Source organism: Aythya ferina (assembly GCF_964211825.1).
Source record: "Aythya ferina genome assembly, chromosome: 4".
In the NCBI taxonomy this organism is placed as follows: Eukaryota; Metazoa; Chordata; class Aves; order Anseriformes; family Anatidae; genus Aythya; species Aythya ferina.
The window spans coordinates 28959018-28984064 of NC_140300.1; the positions used below are offsets into that span (position 1 = coordinate 28959018).

Here is a 25047-nt window from a genome sequence, read left to right on the forward strand (position 1 = left end):
TTATTTATAAAGCTCTGCGTTCCTGAAGGCCATCCATTACTTTTCTAGACAGGTTTACAGCTGCATCACTTTCCAGAAAGTGTCGGTTCTTAAGAAAAAAATAAATAAATCTCACTCCAGCTTACAGCTTCTCCACGCAAGCACTAACATTGACCTTTGCCAACAACAATCTCATGTAACTGAGCAAAATTGCAGAAATAAAGTGTAAATGCTGCAATAACAGGGGGAAAAAAAAAAAGTAAAGAAAAAAGAATCCTTCAAAAGAGTGCTGTAAAGTCCACCTCTGATAAGCAAAGTGGTTTGTAACTACATATTTTGGATACAAACCTATATATGGAATTGCTAATGTAAAGATAACCTGGTACCTAGGTTTCATTTTTGGTTAATCAGGTAAGGAGTTTATGCCATGTATTCTGTGACTTTGGTTGTGAAGGGACTGAAAAGGGAACAGACTGCAGCTCCCAGGGCTTGTTTGACCCTAGAACAGTGTGGATAAAAAAGTGATTTTGTATTTATCCCGGAGTCAAAGATAACTTTGTTTTTGCACAAACACTTCTTTTGTCTCAGGAATTCACTGAGCTGCAAATCATTAAGGAGTGGGAGTATCAGTAAATGCATGCCGAAACTCGATGTTCTTCCTTTTTATTATCCCGGTATTGGGCACAGAGATGGAAAAATGTGTGAGGTGGCCCTTTGGGGTGTCCCAGCGTGGGTGTTGCTTTTCTGTAAGACCCTGTTCCCTTCAACAGGTGCAGAAGGAGCACTCGTGGCTAGGCCAAAAAGTTAAGGAGCAGGCTGGATCCTCAACAGCATGGCATTTTTCCCCAGGGAGCACCTGAAGCCGGAGAGCTGACTGAAAAACCACATTTTCTTCCTTAGAAGCAGAGGAGCATGGCTCACACGATCAATTATGGTCCAGCAAGTGGCACCGGAGCTAACTGCAGCCTCTGGTTTTGCTCTGCCCTCGGTGCAGGTGGCCGCGGTGGAAGACTGGGGACACCGACAGGGGCTTTGAGGATGGGGCGGAGGAGGCAGGCGGCTCCACGGCCGGATTTCGCTCTGCTCCTCGCAGTTCCTCCCCCTCCCCAGTAAACGAGGAGGGGGCCGAGCAACCCCTTGCACACCCAGCCTGCAGCCTTCGGGAGGGGGCTGCCAGCGCCGAAATCCCCCCTTGAGAGCAGCCGAGGGCAGGGCTCAGCCTGGCAGGGGCGAGGTAGGAGCCCGCCGCCTCCCTCACGGGGGTGGGTTTGGGCTGGGGGGGCTCAGCCTCCCCTCACGGCCGCCTCAGGCCAGGGGCTGCCCCTGCTGAGGGCCGGGGCTGGGCAGCCCCCCGGGGCTCCCCGGGGGCCGGGGGCGGCGGTGAGGCGAGGCGAGGCGTGAGGCGGCGGCCGGGGCGGGGAGGCTGAGGGGAGGGAAGGGAGGCGAGGCGAAGCCGCCTTTGTGCCACGGCAGGGAGGGGGATTTCGGTGGGCTTGCGGGAGGGGCCGCTTCAGCGCCGCCCGGGGACGGGCTGTGGCTCTTCTCGAGCCCTTGAGGTTTTTCCTTTTTTTCTATTTTTTTTTTTTTCTTTCCCTTTGTTAGCGTTTTCCCAGCGAGTCCCGCCGCCTCCCCGTTTCGCCGAGCCTGACAGGAGGGATGACTCCGTGCCGCGCCGCGCTTCGCCGGGGCTGCAGCGCTTTGTTCAAGCTGCCGTGAGCCCTTCAGCGGGCTGGGGGATCCCCTCCAAGGGCCCTGGGATCCCCTGAAGGGCTCCGGGATCGCCTGGAGAGCTCCGGGATCGAGATCTGCTGCTTGCCACAGCTGAAGGGCAGCGCCGCTTCCCGCAGGTAAGCCCGAGGTCACGCTGCCCGCCTGGGAAGCTGCCTCCCTGCACAGCCCCCGGCTTGCTCAGGAGGCAGAAATACCAGGCACTCGCCTCTTCTCCTCCATCTCACACAGAGCTTTTTCGGTGAATAACACATTTTTAACCCCCCAGTTAATTCTGCTGGTGTTAACGCCAGCGAATCGCGGGTCTGCCTATCTGTAGTTATCCAAAAAATCATCGTTGTGCCTCTGCTCTGTCATTTTTCGGTGTAAAACCACCCCCTAAAACCCGGTTCAAGGGGTGAATAGAGACCTGGAGAGCACAACCGTGAAGCCTGGAAATGTAATGTGCCTGACAATAATGGCACTGAAAGTGAGCTGCTGCTGGGTGGCTGGGGGATGGTGCACAGGGGAGAGTAATTTACAACCGCAGCCCTAAGCATAAATAGTCCATAGATTATTCAAATTCCCTGTATTCCTGAACAAATTCTGTGTACCATCTCTGGATAGTGTGTAGCAATCGTATGAGAAGAGCTCTTGGTTTAGCAACTGAGCTATTTAAGCTACCCGATAGCAGTAACGTGCAGCAGGTCCTATATTTTAACAGATTAAAGACAATAAATTCAGGTCGGGACTGATTTTTACTTGATATTTAGTAATGCATGCGGAAGAAATTCCCATCACCAAAATAATTCCAGTTGCACCTTGCACAGACGATTAGGTCTACATGTATGTCAGAGCATTAATCGCTGGGAAGAAACGATACTGTGAGTTTCTTCAACAAAGCCATTGCTACCTTTTAAAACGGGTGGTAATGAGCAGTTCTACATATAGGTTACTTTATGTGGTTTGAATCCAGGTCAGGAATTCATCATTTAAAAACAAACAAACAAACAACAACCAGCTCTTTCTTGGTTGGTATCACTTTACCAGTTTGGAGGTTGTGTTTGGTTTTGAATATTTCATTCCAGTTCCCTGCAACGGAATTGAACACCGTGAGGTGTATCAAAACTTTATGCGAAAGTGCTTTGTGTATATATTAATGCCCCAGTTTGATGATTGTTATGAGAATTACACAGAAATCTTTATTAATAAATATGGCACTGAGCAAAGAAATAGCTGCTCATTGCTATTGGCTCTTTCTTCTCCAATAGGAAAATGTAGCTCAGGTCATCCTCTTCTAAAAATATGGGCTCTTTTCAAATACCCATTTGGACAATCCTGCATCTTAGGGAGAACTGAGTCACATGTATGAGCAACACATTTTTTTTTTTTGTTATATGCTGTATAATGCGATTTATAAAAGCACACTGGTGGCACACACACTTGGTGCAAATTGGGAATATCTTGCTGTGTTCTGTGCTAAGGTGTTAATTTTTTTTTTTTTAAGTTTATTTCTTATAAGTCATTTTGGCTTGTCTTATGAGGTTATGCAGGTTTTAGCAGGGGCGAATTGTTAATCTATTAGGTAAAATATACGTGTTTTTAGTATCCAGTTCCTGCACGCTTCAAGAGAATAGGTTTACGTTTAAGAGGGACTGTTACTTTGGCAGTAGCATTTCATTTTAATTGCAGATAGTAAAAAGCTGCATCTTTAGTTCTCCCTTTCTGATTACAGCAATAAGAATGCTGAAGCTTTGAGTTTTTTTCTGCTTTACCTCTTAGTAATCCTGAAAACTGTTTTGCCAGTTATCTCAGTCACTGAAAATTGATACGTTGGTGTGGGTAGTAGACCTTAGCCTTATTTCAATATATTCCTCCTGTAGATGTGTCAGGTAAGCTCTTTTAAAATAAGAAATAGGTGGCATAATAAGAATACAATAATAAAAAATACAAGTGCAGAATGAAATGTGATGATGAATTTATGAACGTTAATATATTTGGTTATTTTATGTCTAACATAAACAGAATTTTTATGTAGACAGCATGTGCTTAAATGTCCATAATGTGACTCTTTTCCTCACAAGCCAGAACAAGAAAAATATTTTTTTCAGATTCTGAATTACTCATATTTGAAAATAGCTGATGCTGGTGGTTAGGAGGGATTTTTCTTTTTCCTTGCAAAAAAAAATCAATGCACGGTCTTTGTTCTGTAAAGGCCCAAAAAAGAGAATTACATCAAATATGGACAAGCCTTCTTCTGGCATGTTAGAAAAGTACAGTTGATTTCTTTGGCATCAACAGCCTAGGGCAATATAGTTGCGTAAAAACTTCCTTTAGTGTGATCTAGATGTGGAGATGCTCTAACCACCTATATATTGTCATTGATCCTGTGTATTTGAGTAAGATTGGATAAAGTGGTACGAAATGCGTGTGAGAATAGGATTTATTGGTTTTCCATAATGTGACAGAAGGCCACAGAATGTTACAGTGCGAACTTCAATCACATTTGTGCTACCACTGGGCAGGCCAAATCCTGTTTTTTTATCTATTCAGTCAGGGACAGATAAAAAGTATGTTTGTTTCTGTGGTGATTCTGCAAGTTCTGTCTTTAGGGAACAATGAGTTGCTGTGTAGACCTTGCTCTTATTGTTTCATATCGCCTCCTGAAGGGACTTTTCCTCCTTTTGCTTCTCTGTATTGCATATGACACGATTTCTTTGTTTAAGAACAAAAATATTTTTTGTCAGAAGCGTACAGCATTTGCACTTAGTTTACATTCAGCGTTTACATTGATGAAGTCCTACAAAGAAATAAAATTGACTTGTAACAAATCACTTTTAATTAATAATATTCAAGAGCCAGCGTGTTACATGAACTGAATCACAGTGATTTGTTAATTAAGTTTGGTAGGAAGAAAAATGTAAAGATCTTGCTGTGTTATCCTGGATTAATGGCTTACGCTGCGGTTGCACAACACATGAAGTGAATATAATTCAAATGCCACTATAAAAGCATGAAGTACATCCACGCATTTTTAAACACAGGTTAATTTCCCCTTTGTATTCGTGCTCTTTGCTGAACTACAGAAATACAAGCTTCGTGCCTATGACAAGGCCATTTGAGAAAATAACTGCCATAAGCAGATGATTTTAGTTCAAGGGCTCAGGTGAGGTAGCTAAGTATGTGTAATTGTGACCTTTCTGTCGACTGCCTTCATTTCTGGTAACTAATACTTGTACAGAAAAATCAGTTCAGTCAAACACTCCATACCCCCAGGCATGCTTTGAAATGGTTGCTTATCGTTTTAGTGATAACACCTGTCTAGCTTTATTTTCTTCAAGCTCATTGCCTTAAGAAAAAACTATATGAAAACGATCTGAATAAGTAAAAGCTTCCCTCACACTCTCGTGCTCAGGTGTGCGAAGTGCTGTGCACATTGCTGACCTGCTTGAGCATCTTTTTTCACTGCTCAGCATATTTTGAAAGTCAGCGGTCGGACTTGGGGGCAGCTGATAGAAGCCACTGAATCCAGTGGAGTGTGGTGAGGCTGCTGTGGCAGGGTGCTGCACGGCAGAGATTACCTTTACTGTTAGCTTGAAACGTGGAGCGGGTGTGATGAAAGGAATTGAACTGAACTGCACGGGGTGCTTTCCTGGGGTTCTTCAAAGAAAGCTGATTTTTTTTTTTTAAAGTAGCTTGCAGTCTTTCTCTGACCTTTAATAAATTCATGGTTGAAACTATTTAGCAGGGAAAATTAAAGACACAACTGCCGTGGTCTGTGGAACAATTTGGTGCAACACAGAAGAGAAAGAAAAACATTGACTGAAGCCCATGTAAATCCCTAGTATCTGTGGGTATGTCTTGGTGCACAAGTGATACAGTTAAGCTGTGGGACCGTCTGCCAACAAAATTGAGCCATCTTCCCCATTGAAAACCCTGATTGCTGTTGTGTAAAACTTTGCCAAGTCTTAACCACGTGGGCTGTAGTTCATCACGTCTTTATGACTCAGGCTAATTTTTGTTTTAATTCAGCCAAATGATCAACTGAGAATTAGACTAATGTTTTTGTCCTGTTTAAGAAAAAAAAACCAACATGGTAGTGTCATTCTGGTTTGCATCTAGGCTCCAGGTTCTGCAAAGGCAGTGTCCTATTCTCAAAGATCTGCATTTTCACCATCTTCATGAAGCCTGCTTTTTATTTTCTGACGTAGGTTTTCAGAATATTGCAGTCTTACACATTTTATACATTCACCTGTGGACACTTTAGTGAGATATTTGTGTTTATTCAGCACTCAGTACTACAGAGTGTTTGCAGCCCTGACTTTAATGGTGCTTGCTACATCTGCAGTTGATATATAGTCAGAGAGGGACTGTCAATTAGTGGAGATGGAACTAAAATCAAGTTATTCAATAGGACAAAGATATGGTAGTTAGAATCACCTGGGACTGAGTGGTAATTCTTTAGGAGAGCTGTGGTTTGTGGTAGCTTAGATGATGGGCTGTGGTGCTAAATAAAATCACACTGCTGCAATAAAGACAAGCGTGGTATTGTGTCATACACAGAGACCAGCATGGAAGACAAAAGAAGTGTTATTTCCATACCATGGAATAGTCTTCCTCATTCTTAACCTTGTATCCAGTTGTGGTGTACACTTCAAGAAAGATTGATATGAATTAGAGGAAAGGAAATAAAATAATTGAAGACTTAGAAAATATGGACTATGAAGACAGGTTGAATGGACATTTGAGGCTGTTTGAGGCTCCCAGCAAAGAAGAGTGGCAGGATGAACAAGACGTGCCAGCCTTCAGATGTCACAATGCTGGTGTGAAGCAAAGTTCTCCGTGCCTGTGCTGGACCAGTTGGTATGTATCAAATTTGGCATTAGAGAAACTGAAACAAAGGAATAGATCCTTGAATTGGGATTTTGAGAGTTTTAGAAACATTAAATTTGCTTTAATGTTAGTCAAGAACAACATGAATGTATTGATTCTTTCTAGAGCTGTGTGGGTGGAATAAATTGCTTTGAGGTCTTCCTTAGCCCTGTGAATCCTCAGCATCTGTGCTTCCTGGTGTCGACCAGATTGTACCTTGTCCCCTCAAAAATGCTGTGCTTGGCAGGATTGTCTGCCTGTGATGTCTCCAAAGAGGACAGGTGCGTGAGCAGAGAGGCTCCAAACTTTCCTTGCAATCCCTCTTTTAGGATCAAGTCTCCCATTTTCTCTCCTCTTCCTTCATAGCAGCTCCTCTGCTGCTGCATGGGCAGAAAGTGTGAGGGTGGCTTTGGGAGGAACCTGAGGTACAGGTAGCAGAAGGAAGGAGAAAGGAATTGGAAAGTGTAGGTATGGATTTCACAAGAAACTGGGCTGTGTGATGAGTAGGAGATGAACACAGGACATGAAGAACGTCAAGGGAGGACTAAGACTTTGGGGCAGATGACAGGGATGTGGCAAGGAGTAGGATAAAAATTGTGTGAGCCAGTCGGTGGAAAGTTAGGGTGGTGGTGCAGACTGCCAGTATACCAGCAGCCTTGACAAGCGCAAACTGGGATTGCACACCTAAGGAGAACAGGACAAGGAGCCAAGGGAGGTGAAATTACAGGACTGGGAAAGTCATGTTGGGGACTGTGGGACACAAATAATTAAAAGCTGGAGGAAACTGGCAGAGTCCGTCTTCTGAAGATCATGCAGACTTCTAAACCCTAGCTGAGAGCCCACGGTTGTGTCTTGGCATTTGTACTTGCGGAAATCCATCATAACTGACTCCTTGGTCTCATCATGTGGAGAACAGCCATCTGCTACTGCAGGCAGCTATTCTGATAGCTCACATAACAGAGGTCAGAGCTATGGATGTAAAGCCTGTACTGCACCATGCAGCTCCTGGTTATGTGTGTAAAATAAAAAATGCAAAATAAAAGCATTTTTCAGTCTCTCTCTTTTTTTTTTTTTTTTTTTGACAAAGGAGATTACCAAGTTTGCATGTGAAAGAAAGGAAGTGCCTGAACTAAAGGTCACTTGTAAAGATTGTAAAGATTCAGACTCTACATATGCATTTATTTGAATTTAATCCTTAAGGATATTACTGAATTTTGTTTTACCCACATAACCAAGCGCTTTACCGAGTGCACAGGGTGGATCTGCTCTGCGAGGGAACCAGGGCTGTATACTGACAGAAGCTGTGGTCTCTGGCATCTGTGTCATTTGTTGCAGAAGCAGGAAGATATCTGAAGAAATTGAGTTAGAAGCTGCCTTAATTAAAGCATTCTCATGCACTTGAATTAAAAGCTTAGCTAAAGGCACCCAAAACTAATTAAGGCTTGCTATTGCAATTCTGACTTTTTCAAATATTTCTTTGTTGTTTTTGTTGTGTTTTTTTTCTAAACTTCAGTGGTGTAGATAAATATTGGACCCTAATTCTCACCTAGCCCAGCGTGAAGCATTAGTTAGTACCTCCCCAACCCTGCAAATGACATGAAACAGGGCGGCATCTTATGGCAAGATCAAAAAAGCCTTTGCTTTCCATTTCTGCTTCTAGTGGCAAACAAGGCACTTTTTCGTACCTTCCTTGAGGAGAAATCATGTCATCAGCCTTCACAGAGCTGTCAGAGCATCAGAAGTTGCTAAGAAAGAAAAAGTGTGGCTGATTTTTCTTGTTCTTTCAAAGATCCTGTTCCAAGCCTGGTAGATATTTTGCAGTAGCCAGAGCTGGCCCATCTGGGGGAATATAATGATGCTCCTAGCCCAGAAGCTCTGCCTCTCAATGCTTCACCTGCTGCTCAGGTTTGGAGGGGTGGCAGGCAACCTCAGTTCGTACACGGGGGTTTTGATATTATTTCTAACCACCCTGTTCCAATTCTCCCTGTTGCCAATGCAAGAGTGGGTTGTACTAAGCAGCCCTGCTGTTCTTCCTGGCGGTAGGTTAATCCTCCAAGCACCCACACAGCCTGCTGAACGCTGTTATGAGTTACTGGGTTTGTGTCCTGATCCCAGCACCTGATATTTGATAAGCTTCACGCTTCAGGTGATCGTGTTGCCTGAGCTGGGACGAAGGGCTCCTGGAGGCCCGGTTTGGGTTACAAGCTGCTGTGGATGCAGGAGGAGCAGCACAGGTATAGCAGCAGTGGTCGGAGGGTGATAGCAGGGTGAGATTTATGGAGGTTATGTAGTAGCTTTTGTCATTTCTACCAATGCATCTGGGGAAGAAAACAAAAAGTAGATAAGCTGTGGAGCACCCAAGTGCTGTGACACCCTTTCTGTCAAAGACCGCTCCTCAGGAGCCCTCTAAGCAGAGGCTGTGTCAATAAGAAGCAGCTGGGCTACAAACCACAAATATCACTTAAATATCTTTTTCTCCACCCAGATGTTTTTGTGGATCTATTTTATATTGTCAAAAAAAGCAAAAGAGAAAGTGAAGAGCTGTTTATAACTGATAGACAGCATCAGTTTTGTGAAACACTAACTTTTGTTTCCCAAGTCCTTGGCAGTGCAGCAGACAATCTGAATCGCTTCAAGCCAATGGACCTACCTTGAGTAGGACAACACTTAGTTTTTGGAACAGAGCTTTAAAGTCAGCCTTGTTTCCCATGAAGACACAGGAATGTGCTGCCCATGGTTAATGCTGCAATCAAAGGTGTGTTTTTCTGTTTTTTTTTTTTTTTTTTTTTTTTTTTTTTTAACTTAAGTGTTTGTCTACATATGTACACTAAGTATGTGAATGTGTGTGTAAGACCTTGTAGAAACTCCACCTATTGGCGAGTGACTTTCCTTTCCACTTCCATGCATTATCTGTGTGTCTCTGCATCGCTTAACCTAACCTGCTCACATGGGGTCCTAAATTCTGCGTGCCTCAGTTTGTAGGTGCCTCAGTTAGGATTTTGAAGTTCAATTCATAGAATCATAGAATATCGCAAGTGGGAAGGGACTCAAAAAGATTACTGAGTCCAACTCCTGGCTCCACACAGGACCACCCAAAAATCAGACCCTGTGTCTGAAATCATTGTCCAAATACTTCTTGAACACCGTCAGGCTTGGTGCTGTGACCACTGCCCTGGGCAGCCTGTCCCAGTGCCCGACCACCCTCTGGGTGCAGAACCTTTCCCTAACACCCAGCCTGACCCCTATCAAAAGTCTATAAAAAGCAAGCATAGATGTTTTGAAATGGGCACCCCAAAATAGTATTTTATAATGTATTATTAAAATTATATGTATTTTTACCATGTCATGGATGTTTCTACTTCTGCCAAATAGGATGTAGACACCATCCTTATTTCCAAGGTGCTCTGCGGTGTCAACTGTTCCCACCAAGATTTGTTTGTCCCACTGACCAGTCTGTCTCTCTGGAGGCTTGTGATCTTCAGAAACCACTGACTTTCTGAGGCTGACACTGTTTGCTGTCGCTACTCCCCCACAACACAGGCCGCAACGGACTGCAGGTGTCTCATCCCATGTCTTCAGGGGATCAGACTCCTTCAGATTTGCCCAGCTACACAACTCAGTTTCATCTTGAATTTGTCATGCACGGTTCTTCTTGCAGAACTCCACAGTGTGTGGGTTTCATAACCGTATCACATGATGCTTATGCATGGAGTCCAACTGTCTAAGGCCCAAGCAGTGGCTCTCCTTTACTTCTGTACCATCTTCTCGGTCCTTCTGAACCATTTAAGATTATAACTTCTATTCCACTGTTGGTTATGATCTTTTATTGTGTAGCTCTGACAAATTTCAGCTAATTACTGTTGCCATATGCTAACTCCTAATGCATGTTCCCCATGCTAGTAGTGTCATATCATCTTTTCACGTTAGTCCACTGTTGGAAAGTGACATTCTTAAGCTTGCTCTTCTCTGCTTCTGTTGCACAGCTACATTGGTTTACATAATTTCATATATTTTATATATAAATTGTAAATATTTATATGATATAGATCTGCTTTAGCATAGCTAGAGCCTGCATGAAGCATGCGATAGTACCAGACTGCACCAGAGAAGTTCACGAGGAGACAAAACATCAAATCAAGCCTTTGTTTCTAAACAAGAAGAAAAATGTTGCCTAACTGCCTATTAAGTCAGCTTCAGTTTTTCTATTCTCTAACCTATTAGTGCTCATCCCATGAATGATAATGATTCTGAGTAATGTTTTGGGTGTAGTATTACGTGTGTTTGTATATCATTAGGTACATTTGTGTGATGTTTTTCTTTTTCTGGTTGATCTGAGGTTGTCAGGTAGATGTTTTCCATTCTTTATACCTACTGTCTACAACTTGCTTTACTATTCTCTTCATCCTCTGTGCTGTCTTTACTCAGGCAATGGAGGACACAAACCTTAGAATGATTTAGCCAAAATACGAGTACTTTTTGAGAGACAGCTAATGTGCTAAATACTTAGATTGGCATGTGCTTAGGATTTTCAGAGAAACTTCATTTTAAATTATTGTTTTTGTTTTTGTTTTGTTTTTGTTGTTGTTGTTTTTGTTTTTTTTTGTTTTTTTTTTTTGTTTTAATTCCAGATTACACTAATTGAAGGAAATTGGACTAGATTCCTAAAGAAAAAGCATTTTTTGAAACAAGAAAGAAATACCAATCTTGTTTTCTAGTAAGTGAAAAAAAAATCCATGAAAACCATTGACTAGTTTTTTGTTTTGTTTTCACATTCTTTTCATTTTGGCAGTGCTGTATGATTTAAGATACAATATTGAATTAATATTTTAAAGCATCAGACCACTGTAAGTTCTGAACTTGTGATCCATGAAGTTACTTCCTGCACAGTGGTATGGGAGGAGAATAGGGGAAACAGGGAGAACAGCCTTGAAAACTAAAACTCTTTGGCTTGACTTCGAGTTTTGTCATTTTGTAAATAAGTTTATTTCCCTTCTTTCTTCTGAGTGAACAAACAACCCATCTCAAGAAAGCTGCCTTTTTGTGTTGTTGGTTTATTCTTTTTATTCATAACAAAGATACAAATGCAGAAAGGGTTCTAGCACTAGTAGTATTAGGACATACTAAATTGTATAATAATATGTTTGTTAAACGTAGCTTTACCACTGCAAAGAGACCTGCAAATGACAGCAGGACAGACGTGCTTCAGGACATTTGTCTCTGGTAGCATCTTATCATTCAAGTTGCTATCCAGTGACATTCGTGCGTGCCACTGTGTGTGTTTGCTTTTGGTCTTACTGCTCCACGGATGGAGCTTGTGTTGATTTCTGGGTCTGCAGGGATGGCGGTGTCACCTTCGCACTTCTCATCAATTAATTACAATTACCCACTGTTCTCTTATCACTTAAAAGTTTCAGATGTCTCTTGTGATTTTAACTTGTCAGCCTGCAGGCAAAGTGGCCACATGGATTTCTGGTTTATTCCCTCTCCCAAGCCCTGTTAATTACATTTGTAGGACTACACGTTGTCATATTGCTCAGCAGCAGAGAGGCAGTTCAGGCTGTTTTTCAAAACAATCTTTTGAAGTTGCAGGTGAAACTCCTTGTTACAACCAGCTATCAAATTTCAAGAATTAAAATATTCAGTGGTTTTGCAATGCAAGTGATGAACCACATTGATTAGTATCATTTAGTGGTTAATGTGAGACAGGTAAGCAAGTAACTAACGTGAGGCTGTTTTACCGGGCAGTTAACAACGTGAAGTAAATCATTTTATTAAGGAGAGATTTATTTAAGTACATTTTATTTTTATAACCTCTCACTGCATGGAGATGGAAAGCTTCTGTCTCCATGAAAACATGAGGAATAAAAGATCAATGGCTGTTTTCAGGCTTTTCGTTGGGTGATGGAATGACTACACCATGTGCTAGCACCTTGTAATTTTTGTAGCTGGAGAAAGCAACCTGGTTTCTTCATTTAATGTTCAAAGGTTGCCCTCCAAAAACATTCCAGCAATATTTACCTTTGGTATTCCTGTTAAACACCACCAGAGAGCCTCTACAATGTAAGAAACAAGTACAGATGGTTGCAAATACCTGCAGGTATCTAGTAGTCAGCCCTTGACTTCTGGTTAATTCTTGTGGTTTTTTATTTCTTATTTATTTTGCGTAAATCACCCATCAGAGCTGATTGGTGTTAAGCATGACAGCTTGTATGCATGGATCCTACTCAGGGATGGTGGTGGTTGGACTGGCAGCCGCTGGGACCTTTAGCTTAACTCCTCGTTGGGTGTCTCATGAACCCAGTTGGAGGGGCACTTTGCACTTGGGGAGGGAGTGTGCTACTTGGTAGTTTTTTTGCTGGGCTTTTTTATCCTTCAGCAAGAGCTGGAATTCCACTTGGTTAGTTATCCTAAAACAATGCCAGAAATAAGTACACGAACTGGTGAGTAGGTTTAAAAACTGGGGAGGGAATCCTCCCCATGCAAGGTCACAATTAATGAAATGACAGCTGTCTTACTTAGATGGCAAAAAAATCTGATTTACACATAATGCATGGGTAATGCTTCTGTCCTTGTGAACATCCCTAGTCCTGGTGCAAGCAGCTGTTAGCCCAGTTCCCCGACCTGCCTTCTGAGAAGAAATAGGTGAAGCACTGCTGAACTTGAGGGAGCGCTGCTGCTAGAATAGCTCCACTGGTCACTGGCTTTTATTCTGGCTGTAAAATGCTCTGTTAAGTTCATAAAAGATTAAAAGGAGATTCAGCACTTTGCTACACATATATTTGAGTTCTTGTCAGCAGCATATGCTCTCTTCACCTTGCCATGGTACTTCTGGTCTTTCTCTGCGTTGCTGCCATTTTTGTAACTTGAACCTTTTTTTTTTCCCTTGATGATGTAATGCCTAGAATTTTGCAGAAGTGTGATATATATTGCCTTATTCTTTCAGTTTTCATACTGCCTCATATTGTTTGGATGGAGTTTTTCTTGAAATATCATTGGTATTCAAGTTTTCATTTCATCATCTACAAGCTGCGCTAATACTTTGCATTTTCCTTGGGACTCCAGTGTCATAGTGTTCAACATCATTAATAATTTTTATTTACCAACAAACAAAGAGCAGTACCTCATTTGCCTTGCAAAAGATTCCTTATTTTTTAAAAATATTTGAGGAACTGATGTTCATCACCAGACCCTAATTCTCCCATACGAACTTGCCCATTAGCACGTTGCATTGCCGATGTGTACATCTGTTCAGTGCCTAGGGAGATGGATTGATTTACAATCAAATCAGATTTCTAATGGAGGCAACACTGGGACTGACTCTGGGAAACTTGGGTTCTCTGCTCTGCTTTGGGGTGCAAGCAGACTGCGCCTGACAGCATCATCAGGCATGCATTAGGGTTCTTGCAAACACTTATCAGTTTACAAAGTAGATACTTCTTATTACTTTTTTTTTTAATATATATATAAACCATATCTAAAGGGAGAATGCAAAGCTGGTTCATGCATGATGCATAATGTTTACACTACATAGATGATTTTTTCTTTGTATGAAAACACTTTGGAAGATAATGTAATAAAGCATAATTAGCACCTAAGGCAAATCTAAGTAATTGATTACCTGTCTAGTGCCTGTATTTTTGCCCAGCTATTACTTAATGCCATCCCTAGTACAGGTACCATGGCTTCTTAAAATTATAGCAAGAAGTGGTTCAGAGGTTAATGCACACTGCAGTGGTTTGACATTTGTAACTCTAGCACATTGTACCAAATAACAGCTTAGTAGAGAAGAATATTTTCCTTTAGGAAAAATATTTTTTTCTCTATAAATTCTAATGTCTGCTAAGGGGAAACTAACTTTATATTTCTATTTTAATATTTCTTGCACTGTGACAGCTCTTCTGTTCATAAAGCCATTCAGAACGAATCCTTAGCAGAGTGCTTTCACATCTGAAGGACACGAAGGTCAACACTGGTTAGTTAAGACACGGCCCTGGCTTTAACAGTCCCATAGAGTTGTCAGGATAATGTATAGCAGACTTACCTACCAAAGGCACTGGTCAGCACTGCTTTCTGGGACTGGTTTCCTCATCGCCTACGCTATTTACTGTATCTTTTAAACCAAATGCATACTGTATATATAATTCTATGAGTCTCTGTATTTATGTCTGTTTAGGTCTGTTTGTTTCTCAAAGAGTTTTTCAATTATACTGTATGAAAACCTTTTTTTTTGCCAAGTTTCATAAACTTCCTTCAAAAATCAAGTAAACCCTAGGTATTCAGATTTTCCTTTTTTTTTCCCAAAAGTAACAGATGGTTTGTTTGCTTTATGCTTAGTCTTCCTACATCTCTATCTGTTTTTAACTATGAACAGTTTAATATAGCATTAGTGTCATGCCAGTCACTGTCATCATGTAAAAGAAACAATATAAGAACTTTTCCACCAGCAATCTAAACTACATTTTCACTGCTGGCAAAGGTGAGATGATAATTAAACCTTTGAGATTATTTGCAGTTTCCTGGATGCCAGTGTGAACTCCAGCAGCTCTCCAGGTTGGCAGGGCACATGAAACAGCTACTGTCCAAAAATCACACGGCTGCTTCCCAGCCATCCTCGGGACCTGGCCTTACTGCTTCAGGCCACAGGTGCTGTGCTAAGGGTCAGAGCATTTTTTGGATCAGTGCTGGTTGGCATCGTGCCATCCCTGATTCTGCATGACTGGGAGCAGCCATTTGCTTTTGCATTTTTCAATGCATTAGAAAATAAAAAATGATGCAAAATACCATTAACAGCAAAGCTGGGTTCCTCCTGTACTTACATGTGTGCATCAAGAGCTGTTTTCTAAACAATACCCTCTTGCTTTACTATTATTAGCATGACCAGGAAGAGCATTGAGTTTTTTTAATACTGGGATGCAGATCTCCTGATAGCTTGAAAAAAGCTATATCCTCATTAAGAAAGGGAAAAATGAAATGGATATCCCATGGAATAGCTCTATTGTCGCAGGCGTGAGTCGTATTTTTTTCTGCAACTGCTAATTGCTGGAGCACTCTGAAGAATAATGCTCCCCAGTTCTATCATCTCCTGCTTAAAAAAAGGCTTTCAGAAAGGTTGGTGACAGCTGGATCTGAGAAGATATTTTAAAGCTGACTTAATTGAAAGGTGTTGTGAATATTTTTCATTTCTGTTTTAGCTCAGCTTACTGAAGTTGTTCTGTAACTGATCTGGGTCAAAGCAAAATTAAAGACCATGTACTGTTTATTGAATTTTTCCTTTCCATGCAGACAAAGCTTATCTATGCGTAGATTCAAGAACAGCAATGCAAAGTGATTTAATGCCCAATGTGGGATGGAAAATGACTCTGGGCGTTATGTTGACAAAGGAGGAATACCAGGCTGGCCATGACCAAAGACTGCTGAAAGGCAGAACCATGTGTCATGTCAAACACCTTGATTGTAGTTTTGGTTTTCACACCTCTTGTAATTTTAAAATATGGAATTAACCACTGTGTTCCTCCGCTTGATTGCCTGTGCAAGTCCATGCAGTATTACTTCAGCTGTTAATTTGGCAGTACGGTTATTACACAGTTTAATGCTTTTGTGCTTCCAGACTGAACAAAGTGATAAGTTTGTGGCGTATAACCAGAGCCCACAGGAATACATTGCTCTTGAACCCATACAGAGAAGATTCTGAAGATGTTCTTTCATTTTTGATTACACGTGTGTATGTGCCAGTCCATGCATGCATTTAATATACACGGCACAGCTGTCGTGATCATGTTCAAAAGCAGCACTGCCAGCAGCAGCAATGAGGCTGCAAGTCCATTGTGCCAGGCCAGCAAAAAGCAAGTTTCTCCAGTCAGCATGAAAGATAAGGAAGCTTGACAGCAATAATTCTGGTTTTGTAGATGAAGAGAGGCCTGTTCCTTGCTGGAAGTGACAACTTAGTTATGACAGCCCAAAACAGTTGTTAAACTTGCTGTCTAAAATAAATAAGAGGTCACAGTGTTATGCCTGGGAGCAAGGGTTTGGTTTTAGTTATATGGACTTCAGGCTGACTCTGCAAAGAGGAAACAGAAGAGCCAAGATTCCAGACAAACTCATCTCTCACCTTTCTGAAGGAGTCACGAGTTGGGTAGACAAATCTGGATTAAGGCAGAAACCCTGGAGCACCAGCATTGGGCCTTCAGTTCAGAGGAACATCAGGATTTGTGAAAACAAATCCCTAGCTCGCTTATTCATTAATTTTCATGTGGAGGCAGGCATCTTTTCTTCATGTATTCATTAACAACTCTGATATATTTTCCTGTCTGTACGATATTCTGTCTTACTTTCAGGATCAGTAAGCCTTGCCTTGGACTCTGAGCACTGTTAACAATGATTTTTTTTTTCCCCCTCAAGAATTTCCAGTCACTGGAAGATTAATGCAAACATCTGTGCTTTAGCCTGATCTCCAAAGACCTCTTTCTGCTCTGAAATGGATTGTGATGCTCCCCACGACTTCAGTGGAGCAGCGCTGCTGTTAGGGATAAAGAGCTGCTTTTCACAGGTGTGATGCATCTAGCAGTGCTGGACCAGGGCAGCTCCGATTTTCTGGTTCCTAATGCATGAGGCAAGCATCTCATCTACGTCATGAATAAGACAAAGGTATAAGGAGAAAACAGTGCAAGGCAGCAAACGAGCAGAGTCGCATAATCTCAGCTGACTGTTGCAAATGAAGAGCTTTCAAAATAGCAGGGGGAATCAGCAGACTTTGTAACTCGCATCGTAAGCTGCTACTGGTTTTACATGATGGTCTTTGTGCTTCAGTGATTTGCTGTGCGTGCTACAGATTAGACGTGATGAACTACAAAATTTGGCAGTGAATCCATGACCCGACTGTCCAAGGTAGGCTCGCTGTCAGGCAGCTCCAGTTTGCTGTGCCTGCTTTCCATCATTTCATGTCAGCTATTTGCAAACAGAGTTGACAATATATAATGTCAGAAACCAGTTTCTGCACTGAAAGCAGCTATTGTGCTACACTTGACAACAGAGTAAGTCGCTCCGGGGCATGAGACTCTGCACCGTGTGACAAGTTGGGATCTAATTCAATGTATTCAGTCACCCCAAGGAAAAGCCACTATGCCATTTATCCAGACTGCATGCTGGAACAGGGAATCATTGCAGGCATCAAATTCGTGTGATATCACACAGCTTGTTCTGCTCGTGGTGAGCAGTTAGGTGGTTCAGAACTCCTGCTTGCCTGATAGCCTTTTAAAAGATATTTAGCGTTACTCAACAATTTGCCAATATCTTCAATTCTCTTTCCAGATAAGCAAGATTTTCATCAATTGTTTTTTAAGCATTATATTCACAAACATATTAATAGGCTGAAATGGCTATTCCTGAAATCACAGGTGATATTTGCGTATTTTTCGCAGTGTCAGTAGCTGATGTCATTTGTTGTGAGCCACGTATTTCAAGGAAAAATGTAAACGGGCTCGATGCAGCCCTCATTGCAGTATGGTTTGCTTGAGTGCTGGTAATCATGCTTTAAAGGTAGGATGAGGATGGGAGTAAGAAAAGCAGCTTTGACTAGGGAAGGGGTGGTGGAGCATCCAAGCGTGGAGTTAACCCTCCTGCACCATTGAGAGTTCTATAAACCAATGCATGCATGGTGACAATGACCAAGCCCCATTGGCTTGCTCCATGGCCACCTACGCAGGTTGCCAGCTGATGGCAATATGGCATTGAGGAGCTTTTCTCTGTCTGTGTAATGGCGACATTACCTCCTTTCAGAGAGCGAGGAGTGTCGTCTGCAGCCAAGATGCAGCCGACATAGCTCGGTAATAAAGAGCGTGGCCCTGCTTCGCACAGAGTGCAGGATGCCCCCTCTAATGAGAAGGTACTTGGAAATGATTTGTTTTCTTTCTAGATTGAGCAGATCTGATATTTTTGTCATTGCTGTCTGGGCTAGCTGGACACCCAGACTAAAAAAGCTGCGTTGAGACTCCAGTGGTCTATTTATACCAGTGCTACAGCTGAGGCGCCTTTTGCCAGCCATGGAGGGACAGCAATCATGGATGTTTTCAGGGAGAAAACTAGATTATAAAATGCTACACTGATCAGGTTTCTCAGAATTTTATCCTCTGAACCTTTGCATTTTTGGAATTCTTACCCGAATCTGAGGATACATTTCCCCAATTACGTTGTGAAATGCTTAGCGTATGTTTGTTGTTTCAAGCACCAGATGCATAAACAAGAAGTGCTCAGAGCAGCGAAGTGGATAATAGAACAAAAAGATGTTGCAGAACAAGTAAAGCTGGATAAAAGAAAAAAAATCAGTGGGGGCGTGTGGGGGGGGTCCCTTTTGCTGCAAATATATACCAGATTGTATAATAGAGTTCTCTTCAGATGAAGCACTATTCAAGTTATGAATAGCCTTTTCAAGCAAATATGGCTCACTGGCATGAGCGCGGAGAGTTGCTATGGCTGTCAGCATCTGTTCTTTTATGCTTAGAACAATTTTTACATCAAACATCAGAGGCCAAAAGGATTTTTAACCGTGGTGTAGCACTACATTGTAATTTTCCTACTACAGTCAGTCTGGCAATGAAAGTTTTTCATTAAGAAAGTAAAGCAAGCGCGGTTGTTTGTATGAATCCAGCCTGACAAAGCTCTTCCTCCGCAACGCCGCTAGCTTAGAAAGCATTCATTTTGCAGAATGACACGCAGATTTTCTGTAAATAATGGGCCATTCCTACGGAACAGATGTTTGACACTTAATGAAACTATTTTATCACCCTAAAATATTGATATGCCCCCAAGGAGGGGGATGCCAACACTGCGAGGAGTTTTTCCTCCCTCCCCAGGGCTGGGAGGTTGTGTGCAGCAAGAATTCGGAGTGCTTCTGCACTGCAGGGCTAACCTGTCTGCTCAAGGTCCTGGGAGGTGCAGGCACCATGACACAGAAGGATGCTGGAATAACCACCCCCACCCCAAGAAGTGGCTTTAAGGTGTTTTATTAAGCAAGCCCTCTTTTGTCTGCTTTACATTTAGTGGTATCATCGGCAGTTGAAGAAAAGAGTGTCAACGTTTCACTGATTCACTGTTGTTGTAGTTACTGTTTTTATTGAATTATTTGTTTTAGTAGAGCAAGTAGACTTTAAATCTTTCACAGCAGTTCCCTCCTGCCCTTTCCTTTCGTCACAGCTTACTCGGTGCTGCCTGTGTTCGAGTGATTTATAACGGCAGAGTGGTTTGATCAGCCCCCCAGCCTGTCTCTAGCCCCTCTTCTACTGCATCTACTTTCTGTTTTGAAGAATGTTAATCCTTTATTACAAGGATTAATAATCCTCTTAAAAACAAAACAACAACATCAACAACAAAACCCTGGTGTTACGTAAGTGATAAACGGCAAGTCCTTAATATACTGGCATGGCTGGGAGGACCTCATCACGAACACTTTACCCACGTATCCATCAGGACGAGGGGGTGCCATAAAAAGAAGACTTGCCCCGTGCTGTTGAGCAGTCAGTGCTACAAACAGGGCATGGAAGCCCTTTTCCAGACAGCACGCTTCCCAGACTGTCACATTGCCTTGCTGAATATTGCTGCATGTTGCCGGGTCTCCCTTCTCATAGCAGTGAATTGTTTTTATCAGCGGTAATGTGTCCGCTGGGGGAAAGTTTTCAGATGAATGCTTAGTAAGTTTAGTACCTTAGAGACAGTGCTTGCTCTTAGATTATGCCTCCTTCCAAAATTGGAATGCTATTGTTCTTGAAACAACTTTTCTTCTTCTTCTTATGCTTGAGGCATGCCGGGATGTGCTAACTCCAGGTAACAACTTCTGTGCATACAGAAGCCCTTTTCAAATGTATGGTTTAAAAAACATAAAAAATCCTTAAAGTACCTGTGTTTTATTAGTCATGGTATCAGAATGATGCTCTTTCAGAGCAAGCTACTGAAAATTTAAAAAAGCTTTAAAATCCACTTAAAGTATACAGACACGCAACAGAAGTATGTCGTTTGTGTCTTGTTCTGTGCTGATCAGGCATCCTGACTCTTCCTCGTGTTTGGTTAGTGTAAAACATCCTTGTACACACAAACAGGCCCAAGTAGGAAAACCTTTATTTAAAAAAGTGCTGTGTGTTATTTTGGTCTTTTGGATTAGAAAAAGCAGATTATTTTTGATTCACTAGGGAAATCTCTCTTTTGAAGATTTATGAATTCATTATCATCTTGTCCAAAGTCATATCTGATTTTGTTTCCAAATGTGAAATGCAATTATTACAGTGATGGGTCCTCACCAGGACCTCACCAGGACAATAAATGTGTGCAGGATGTCACGCTACCTGGTGGCATCCCGCTGTTACTTTCAATTACCTGCAGCAGCAGTCCTGGCTGTGTTGTGCAGGATACAGAGTAAATCTGGAGGCTCACAGGTTTAGAGATTTAGAGATGCTATTAGACCAGATGCACAGGAATCTGCCTGCCTGGACTTTGAAAGGTTTTAATGTTGCAGCATTGCTCCCTTTTCTGAAAGTAGAGGCTTACTGCAGTAACGATTATAGGAAGATCAGCTAACTGTCCAGAAACCTACTCACCTTGAAGAAATCATCTTTTTATTATTATTATTTGGTAGAAAATGCAGCATATAAGCACAACAATCTATTGGACTAGACTGCAAAGTCCTGATTTGAAGTATTTACACCCAGTGTCTGTCTTAAACGAAAGAACGATGACTCAGAAGGAAGATGCCGGCAAGCAGGCTGGGCTAGATAAGTTGGTGGCTTTCATAATCTAATTATGATAAAGTGTTAGGAGATTAATTGGAGGCCTTAGCAAAACCCATCTGCAGATCTTACTTTGTGGCAGGCTTTGAGCAGTGTTTATTCCTGCTCGCAGGATCCAGGTTCTCACTTGCTCTGGAAAATGGAGCCCAGGGTGCCATTCTTCTCATTTTCTTTTCTTTTCCCATTCCCATCCCAGAGAAGTATAAAACCCCAGCTACCCCTGGTTCTCATCTCAGGCAGAGAGGGACACATCCAGTCTCTCATCTCTCATCCTACTGGAAGGCCTGGCTAACGCAGCCTTGTCACCCACTAGATCCTCCTTTTGCCTCCCCCATCCCTATCTGCTAGACTAGCCTTTTTATTTCGATGTGATGCTGTATTCATTGTAGCTGGAATAGCACTCACTTCCAGCAATCATCTTCCCCGCTGGAAGCAGCACGAGGTCTGTATGCGCTCTGCCATGACAAAGCTGTCCCTGGTGGGACTTCCTGTCACCGGGAGAGCTGACAATATCTCACACCTTGGGACCTTAAAGTCAGCCTTAATGGGACTGCCTGTTGCTGGTGGCTGTCTGTCACGTTTAATACATGAAGGTCTCCTCTTTGCTGGCAACCATTCAGCCTCAGAAGTGCAGGCCAAAGTGATGGATCCATCCTACATCTGCCTTGGCTCTGCGTGAAGTGAGCTGTCAAGTGCTCGTCCTAGCTGATCCTGAACTGCATCTGGGCACAGCTAACGCTCAGCCTACAAAATGTCCCATTAATATTTGTGGGTCCTACCTTCCCAGTCCCTCTGGTCCAGGGCTGGTTTCTCGTGGCTTGTGGTTTCTCAGCTCAGTGCACCACCTTGCCACCAACATGCTGAGAACTTGGTTCTTCACGATGAACACCAGGCTTGGATTTCCAGGCTTGGATTTCCAGGTTTTCCACCCAAGTGTGAGTCTGTTCTACACTCACATGCAATCTAACCCCCCGCCCACATGGCTCTTGCAAAGTGCGCGTGATGTTCACAATAGCAATCAAAAGAGCATTAAGCATTAATGCTTAAGCATTTATTAGACAATTTTCAGTGCTTCTGCTCCCCCAGCGCCTTGCTGCATCTCAGTGGCAGTCAGAGCTGTAGAGCTAGTCAGTGTTTCTGGCTGCTGTGCTTTCCCTGACCACGGCATGCCCTGCTTCTGCAGTGTTTCTCCTTAAAAAAATGGACATAACTTCAACTTTTCTCACTTGTGCATGCAGGAAAACAGGCATTGTGCTTTGCAAGAGCAGACTATTATGTTTTACGATATATTTTTTTGCACTTAAGTTTCACAAATATTTGGAGAAATGGGTGCCAAGGGTGCTCTGTATGGAGCTAAATGTTGTCTATGTAAAATGGGCTGTACTTGAATACTGTGGCCATAACTTTTCTGTTTAATTAATCAGTAAGAAGGCAATGCTTGCTCCTCTTCTTCCCAATGCAAAGGAAACTGAAATCAAACCTATATTTAAATAAAACTAGGAATCTCTCTTTCAGGGAACAAAATTATTTTTGTCCATGAATTAATGAGCCGCATATTTCTCCCACAGCAGTACAATTCCAACTGGTGTTAGACAAAAACCTGGCAGCATTATTTGTTAAAGAAGGGTAATAATCTTATCCACGTGTGCATCAGTCAGGTTAATGATAGGGATGTGGTGTTTCTGTGATCACAACTAGGCTGTTGAGAGCATTGAGCTAACCACCTTGCCTTTAGCATGTACCTAGTGTGGAAGTTTCTGGCTGAACCCACTCAGCTGGCTGGGTAACAAGTTGCAAACCTCCTTATTAAGATCTTTACTAACTTTACAGGACACGTATCACTTCATGTCAAGAAGAGGAATCTAATGCACAAATTTTGCATCTCTAATTTATATTTCTGTGTTAATTTCCAGCCAGCTTTTCAATGATTCTGTGAAATTTCTTTAGTGATGATGCACTGCATGTATTTAATATTATTAATCAACAATCTGTATATAATTTTGCTTACTGCATGTAAAGAAACCGATCTATTTTTTACTCAAGTCTCCTGCGATAGAAAAGGTCTGTGCAAAATCACCTCCACAAAATCTCCTGCTCCTAAAGTGAATAAAAATTTGCAGTATTGGGGAAGTGTTGTAGCACTTGTTTTTTCTTAGACATTGGGCAAGAAACTACTTCACAATCGTGTAACTGCCAGATTCATAGAACAGGGTGAAAAATATGTGGTCAGTTATTTTATCCTCCATAGCACTGTTACTTTGAGGTGAGTCTAGATTCAGCAATGCGCATTGAAATGTGCCTGCGTTTTATACAATTTTTATCGCTGCATTTCCAGCTGTATCCAGATAGGTAACTGGGACAAAAAGCAACTTGTTTTTTCCTGAGTACTGCGTCATGGTCTGTACCACACTGTGCTCTGCATTCTAAATGTATTTGAGATACATATATTCCAATAGATATTTGAACTAAATGCTCTTTAAGGGTTGATGGAATTATTTATTCAATCCAAACAGAAGAGCTTTTTGTCTGTTCTGGAAGGAGCCATTAGAAGGAAACAGGCATCAGTGATGAGTGAATGGTTTAACCTTGTTGTCTACACTTTCGCTGACATAAAGGCAGCTCTGTAGCCAAAAGCTCATCAAAAATGTCAACTTCTGGAAAATAAGGTTTCCTGAGTTCCTAGTTCACCCCCTTTTCATGCTTTTAAGATGTTTTGAAGTTCTGCAGTCTTGAGTGTGAATGCTATGCATCTTGCTTTTTTTTTTTTTCTCTGTATGTGCAAAGGCATCAGTATTCATGCCCACATTTCGCTTTTAGATACCCATCTGCTGAGCAAAAAATGAGAAGTGTAACACTGAATGTGGCTCTAGAGAAAGACGTGACAGCCGCTGTGTAATACGGGGCAGACCTTGACCCCAAATTTGTGGCATCCTGCACCAGGCACACTAGCTCCAGGCTGCTCTGCAAACAGAACTGAATGTGGGGTGTTTTGGAAGGCAAGTCCAAATTGTTGAAGGTATAAGGACTTCATTTTTTCTTTAACATGTTTTTAAGCTTATGCACTGCATCCAGTCTGAAACGTTACGTCTAAATCCGTCAGAAACTCTTGGAAATGAAGACACTATTTCTGGTTTGGGAAATCTGTGGTCATCAAAAGCTGGAAGACTGTACCAGGGCTGTGTTGGTGTGGTCTCTGCTCATCTTCCCCAGAGATACACTGGGAATGTCATTGCTGGGACTAGATGGGCACAGAGCTGAGAAAATGCTGGGCAGGGATAGTCTTATCTTGGGGGAACTACTTACTGCTTTTGTTACTATAGGATAGTAAATGTTTGGCCTTTCAGAGGATCTTCTGCTGAAAGTTGCCATTTTTAATTAAATTGCATTAATTAAGCTGAGAAGCAACCCCTGGGAGCAAAGGGATTGAATTGCATTTAATGTTCAAGCTGTTTAGGAAACCTTAAGTAAGCTTTATGTTCTTTAACTTAGCTTTTTTGACCAAGAAACTTGTAGAACTGAAAGCTGGGATGTGAAAGGCTGTATTCTTGTTGGTTTTTGGACAGGATTTCTTCTGTCTGAGGATTGCATCAGAGACTTGTCAAGCCTTTGATCATCAGAGCAGAGGAGTGTCCATCTCCATCTGCCCTGGTGTCATCCTGGGCCCTTCAGGTCCTGCTCTGCAGAATTCCAAAATTCATCACTCCTCAGGGTGTGCCTA

At 42.1% G+C, this 25047-nt stretch overlaps 1 protein-coding gene across 6 annotated transcripts in view; it reads left to right on the top strand.

Moving 5' to 3' along the window:
• Nucleotides 1-1062: 1062 nt before the first annotated feature.
• Nucleotides 1063-25047, top strand: part of CRACD (capping protein inhibiting regulator of actin dynamics) — a 122739-nt gene continuing 98754 nt past the window's right edge. For 4 of the 6 annotated variants that reach the window (XM_084517844.1, XM_084517851.1, XM_084517852.1 and 1 more), the window contains exons 1-2: nucleotides 1064-1213; nucleotides 1582-1826. The gene's annotated coding sequence lies outside the window, so the exon portion shown is untranslated. Of the gene's footprint in view, nucleotides 1214-1553; nucleotides 1827-25047 lie in introns of those variants that run through there. The other 2 variants (XM_084517850.1, XM_084517845.1) reach the window with 2 other exon arrangements.